Consider the following 6,790-nt stretch of genomic DNA (forward strand, 5'->3'; position numbering starts at 1 on the left):
TTTATATAATGACATACCAAAGTGACATGCCTATATATATATATATGGGTGTATATACGGGTTTGTTTATGGTTATGTCTGAGTCAGAGTGACATGGCTGTGGTCCTCCCGTAGCCAATTTTTATATAGGATACCCATTTTTTATTTATATTTTTATAAATTATTTTTATAGCAACTTCTAGAGTAGCCTATATTTTTTGAAAGAACAAGATACTGTAAGTAGACGGTCTGGTTTGGTCAGCAATGTTTCTGTACTGGCTCAACTGGTATGCTACTTGAGCAGTGCTATAAGTGATGGCCACTGCTGATTGAACATGTGTCGCCCGCATCGCACATATACATGTAGATGAGCCGTTGCTGCTTCAAGTTCATTTGATTGATTAATAGCCTAGTTGTCTGTCAAGTGTGTTATGTTCACAGAATAATGCACACTACTATGGAGGTGAGCTGAACAGGTCCGTCTTTACTGAGTGCCAAAAACACGTACGCCGGCAGCATACATTACAAGCCGAGTTAACAACAACAACGTACTCACTTACGGCCGCATGCATTTCTGTACTTCCTGTCGTAAACATCACCAGTGTCGTAAACCTTGCGCATCACAGACCAGAGCCAACAGTACATTCATACACAACATTCCCCCCCCCCCCAATAGAAAACCATAAATCACAACCCCACCACCCAGTTACATAACAACACACCAATGCCTTATGCATTCAGAAATCGGTAACATAGTCCTTGAGGTAATCCTGTTGAGCCCAGGCTCGAGCTGGCCATGCCTCGGGCACCACCGAGTGGTCATCAGGTGCCAGAGGTCGCACAGGGGGCAAGTCCACATCACCTGCTGCAAAGTCAGTGTTAGCCCACATACCTGCGGCAGCAGGCGGTATCACGGGCATGGGAGCCTTCGGCCCCATAGTAGAGGGTGGCAGCACTCGCCGAAGGCGGCTGGCATGCCAGCATGATCCATCGGACAGGCGGAAGGTGGCTGGCCCCAGCTGGTCGGTGACCTGCATAGGCGTGGACCAAAAAGACTGCAGCTTGTGGTCCCGGTGAGGGCGGCAGATGCTGACCCAGTCCAGGGCTGCAAAGGATTGAGTCCTCAACCTCTGCGTCCTGACGAAACGCTGCTTCATCTGACGTTGCCGGTTGCGGACTCTGTTGCGCCCTCGATCTAGAGGTGACGGACCGTCACGGAAGCCCTCAGCCAATACAAAGGCAGCTGCAGCTCTCGTCCCAACATGAGGAATGCCGGGGAGCAACCGGTAGTGGAATGCTGTGAGGCTCTGTAGTGCAGAAGCGTGCAGCGAAGAGCTGTAGAGAAGGAGAAGCCATCGGCATTTTGCTATAGATGATGATGACGAAAACAATTACTTTATGTCCGGCACTTTATTCTCTGAATAGAGCCCTTCGTTCTATCTCTTGCACTTTATCTTTATCTCTTGCACTTTGATAATGATGATGTTGACGAGGATGAAACAAGCACTTTATGCCCGGCACTTTATATCTCTGATGTATACCTCTGAACGTGGCCCTTGTCTCAGATCTTGCACTAGTTGCGCCCAGACTTATGTTTTATGCTATGGCGTTTGTTTGTTGTCCTGTATTCTGTGTATGTTTTAAACCACTACTCCGGCTGTAAAACTATTTGCCCTTTTGGGACACTAATAAAGACCTTGACCTTGACCTTGACCTTGAATCGGCCAGGTGAGCTCTGATGCAGTTTTTTTGGTGTCTGATCCGGTGAAAGGGAACCAGCTCGTCTGGGACTTTTATGGGCCACCCAGAGCGGATAAAGGTGCGGTGCTGGGAGAGAACCGGGTCCTGTTCCGAGGCTGTCTGGAGCTCTTGGAGTGAGACTGTGGACTGGAGTGGAGAGTGGAGCATCTGGATGAAGCCCTGCTCAACGGAGTCCGGACCAAGATCTGGTGAAGGGCCGGGGGTGGCCCGTGACAGTAGGTCTCGTCTGCTACCACATTCTCTCGACCTGGAGTGAACTGCAGGGTGAAGTTATACCGCTGGAGCCGCGGCGACCAGCAATGGATCCTGAGTGGCCTTTGCCCTGCGCCAGATGTTGCGAGCAGAGCCGTGACGGCCTGGTGATCCGTCCGCAGTGTGAAGTGCTGGCCATACAAGTACATATGCCAACACTCGCTCGCCCAGGTGCAAGCTAAGGCCTCCCGTTCCTCCACTGAGTACTCCTGTTCTGCTGAGTTGAGGAGGTGCTCAGTGCCGTCGTGGATCTGGGATAGCACAGCCCCCAGCGCTGTGCTGGAGGCGTCACAGGTGAGGAGTGTGGGGCTTGCGAGGTCGAAGTGTGCAAGCACGGGAGGCAAGGTGAGCTTGGCTTTGAGCTGCTGGACGGCGTCTGAACAGGCGGGGGTCCAAACCCATGGCGCGTCCTTCTTTAACAGCTCGCGCAGCGGGGCTTTGGTGGCCGAATACTGAGGGAGAAAACGTAAGTAGAAGGCCGTGATTCCTAAGAATGAGGCCACTTGGGCAGGACAGGCAGTCTCAGGGTGGCGTTGCACAGCCTCCACATTAGACTGGAGTGGACGGAGGCCCTTGGCATTCAGGCAGAACCCCACAAACTCTATCTCAGGCACGGAGAAGACACATTTGTCACCGTTCAGAGTGAGGTGATGGCTGGCAAGGACATGGAGGACTCTGCGAAGGCACTCGTCATGGGCAGCAGGTGTTGAGCCATGAGCCACAATGTCATGCAAGTAGATCACTACCCCAGGGATGCCTGCTTGTATATGGTGGCAATGATTTCATGAAAACAGCTGGGGGCAGAGCTGAGTCCGAAAGGCATTCTCGTGTATCGAAACACCCCCATGTGTGTGACGAAGGCAGTGAGATTCCGGCTGTCAGGGTGTAGCGGAATCTGCAGATAGCCCTGCCAAAGATCCAGCTTTGTGAATATGGTGGAACCATGGAACTGTGTCGTCAATTCTCCCACTGTAGGCAGCGGGTACTTGTCAGGGATGACTGCCTTGTTAACTGCCTTGAGGGCGATGCACAGGCACAGCTTCCCTGTCTTCTTCCGCACAGCCACCAGATTTGAAATCCACGGTGCTGCGTTTACTGGCTCGATTATGCTTGCTTCCAAGAGGCTGTTGAGCTCTCCAGCCACCTCGTCGCGCAGAGCAAGAGGAACGTGTCGCAGTGCCAATGTCAGCCCCAGTGTCGAGCAATACCAGCAGGCACACGCCATCAAGCTCCAAAGTACACGCTTTGAACGGCCGGCGAGCAGCACTCACAGAGTGTATAGTGGCCGTGGGTGCAGGGTCAGGAACTGAGAAGAACGGCAAACCTGGTGGTTTTGTTTCCCACAACGTTGACAACGCTGCCCCCTGGCGGGATAGTTCTGGGCTCTGGAAGCATGTAATGAAGAGACGCAGTTACCGCAATGCTGTTCTGGGGGGCGCTGTTGTCCAGCATAGTTTATGTGGGAAGTGTCCTGAAGAGGATCAGGGCTAGTTGAACGTGATGGCTGGGGACTCCATCTGCTGCGCTGTGAGTGCAGGCAGCGGAGATGAGGCGGCAAAAACCTCTGCTGCCTCAAGTTTAAAAGCTATTTCCATAGCCTTATTGAGAGTCAGGTCATCTGGGGACATTATCAATTTCTCATGAACCTTTGAGTTGTTTGTGTGCTCGGCCAGCTGGTCTCTAATCAGTTCATTTTGTAATTCTCCAAACTTGCACAGGCTGGCCAAGCCCCTCAGATCGGCCACATATTGGTGAACTGACTCAACCGCACGTTGTCGGCGCTGGCGAAATAAAATCCTACGGAGGATAACACTTTGTGGGGCTGCGAAATGGCCGACCAGGAATGTGACACAGTCTGCATATTTTGCGGCGGTCCTGAGAGTGGCAAATATCCGCTGTCCTTCTATACCAAGGCAGCTCTCGTCCCAACATGAGGAATGCCGGGGAGCAACCGGTAGTGGAATGCTGTGAGGCTCTGTAGTGCAGAAGCGTGCAGCGAAGAGCTGTAGAGAAGGAGAAGCCATCGGCATTTTGCTATAGATGATGATGACGAAAACAATTACTTTATGTCCGGCACTTTATTCTCTGAATAGAGCCCTTCGTTCTATCTCTTGCACTTTATCTTTATCTCTTGCACTTTGATAATGATGATGTTGACGAGGATGAAACAAGCACTTTATGCCCGGCACTTTATATCTCTGATGTATACCTCTGAACGTGGCCCTTGTCTCAGATCTTGCACTAGTTGCGCCCAGACTTATGTTTTATGCTATGGCGTTTGTTTGTTGTCCTGTATTCTGTGTATGTTTTAAACCACTACTCCGGCTGTAAAACTATTTGCCCTTTTGGGACACTAATAAAGACCTTGACCTTGACCTTGACCTTGAATCGGCCAGGTGAGCTCTGATGCAGTTTTTTTGGTGTCTGATCCGGTGAAAGGGAACCAGCTCGTCTGGGACTTTTATGGGCCACCCAGAGCGGATAAAGGTGCGGTGCTGGGAGAGAACCGGGTCCTGTTCCGAGGCTGTCTGGAGCTCTTGGAGTGAGACTGTGGACTGGAGTGGAGAGTGGAGCATCTGGATGAAGCCCTGCTCAACGGAGTCCGGACCAAGATCTGGTGAAGGGCCGGGGGTGGCCCGTGACAGTAGGTCTCGTCTGCTACCACATTCTCTCGACCTGGAGTGAACTGCAGGGTGAAGTTATACCGCTGGAGCCGCGGCGACCAGCAATGGATCCTGAGTGGCCTTTGCCCTGCGCCAGATGTTGCGAGCAGAGCCGTGACGGCCTGGTGATCCGTCCGCAGTGTGAAGTGCTGGCCATACAAGTACATATGCCAACACTCGCTCGCCCAGGTGCAAGCTAAGGCCTCCCGTTCCTCCACTGAGTACTCCTGTTCTGCTGAGTTGAGGAGGTGCTCAGTGCCGTCGTGGATCTGGGATAGCACAGCCCCCAGCGCTGTGCTGGAGGCGTCACAGGTGAGGAGTGTGGGGCTTGCGAGGTCGAAGTGTGCAAGCACGGGAGGCAAGGTGAGCTTGGCTTTGAGCTGCTGGACGGCGTCTGAACAGGCGGGGGTCCAAACCCATGGCGCGTCCTTCTTTAACAGCTCGCGCAGCGGGGCTTTGGTGGCCGAATACTGAGGGAGAAAACGTAAGTAGAAGGCCGTGATTCCTAAGAATGAGGCCACTTGGGCAGGACAGGCAGTCTCAGGGTGGCGTTGCACAGCCTCCACATTAGACTGGAGTGGACGGAGGCCCTTGGCATTCAGGCAGAACCCCACAAACTCTATCTCAGGCACGGAGAAGACACATTTGTCACCGTTCAGAGTGAGGTGATGGCTGGCAAGGACATGGAGGACTCTGCGAAGGCACTCGTCATGGGCAGCAGGTGTTGAGCCATGAGCCACAATGTCATGCAAGTAGATCACTACCCCAGGGATGCCTGCTTGTATATGGTGGCAATGATTTCATGAAAACAGCTGGGGGCAGAGCTGAGTCCGAAAGGCATTCTCGTGTATCGAAACACCCCCATGTGTGTGACGAAGGCAGTGAGATTCCGGCTGTCAGGGTGTAGCGGAATCTGCAGATAGCCCTGCCAAAGATCCAGCTTTGTGAATATGGTGGAACCATGGAACTGTGTCGTCAATTCTCCCACTGTAGGCAGCGGGTACTTGTCAGGGATGACTGCCTTGTTAACTGCCTTGAGGGCGATGCACAGGCACAGCTTCCCTGTCTTCTTCCGCACAGCCACCAGATTTGAAATCCACGGTGCTGCGTTTACTGGCTCGATTATGCTTGCTTCCAAGAGGCTGTTGAGCTCTCCAGCCACCTCGTCGCGCAGAGCAAGAGGAACGTGTCGCAGTGCCAATGTCAGCCCCAGTGTCGAGCAATACCAGCAGGCACACGCCATCAAGCTCCAAAGTACACGCTTTGAACGGCCGGCGAGCAGCACTCACAGAGTGTATAGTGGCCGTGGGTGCAGGGTCAGGAACTGAGAAGAACGGCAAACCTGGTGGTTTTGTTTCCCACAACGTTGACAACGCTGCCCCCTGGCGGGATAGTTCTGGGCTCTGGAAGCATGTAATGAAGAGACGCAGTTACCGCAATGCTGTTCTGGGGGGCGCTGTTGTCCAGCATAGTTTATGTGGGAAGTGTCCTGAAGAGGATCAGGGCTAGTTGAACGTGATGGCTGGGGACTCCATCTGCTGCGCTGTGAGTGCAGGCAGCGGAGATGAGGCGGCAAAAACCTCTGCTGCCTCAAGTTTAAAAGCTATTTCCATAGCCTTATTGAGAGTCAGGTCATCTGGGGACATTATCAATTTCTCATGAACGTTTGAGTTGTTTGTGTGCTCGGCCAGCTGGTCTCTAATCAGTTCATTTTGTAATTCTCCAAACTTGCACAGGCTGGCCAAGCCCCTCAGATCGGCCACATATTGGTGAACTGACTCAACCGCACGTTGTCGGCGCTGGCGAAATAAAATCCTACGGAGGATAACACTTTGTGGGGCTGCGAAATGGCCGACCAGGAATGTGACACAGTCTGCATATTTTGCGGCGGTCCTGAGAGTGGCAAATATCCGCTGTCCTTCTATACCAAGGCAGTGGATTAGAATGGCTCTTTTCCGCACGTCGCTTACATCCGTCAGTCCCAGAGCCGTGATGTAGTTGTCAAACGACTCATGCCAGTGAGTCTGTCCATATAGGAGGCTTGCCGGGGAATGACAAGAAAGCGGGAGGCGGTGAGAACGTCATCACCATCTTCGTCGTCAATGTTATGTTCAAAGAATAACACGCACTACTAT

This window comes from Gymnoscopelus microlampas (genome assembly GCF_963454915.1).
Source record: "Gymnoscopelus microlampas genome assembly, chromosome: 3".
Lineage (NCBI taxonomy): Eukaryota > Metazoa > Chordata > Actinopteri > Myctophiformes > Myctophidae > Gymnoscopelus > Gymnoscopelus microlampas.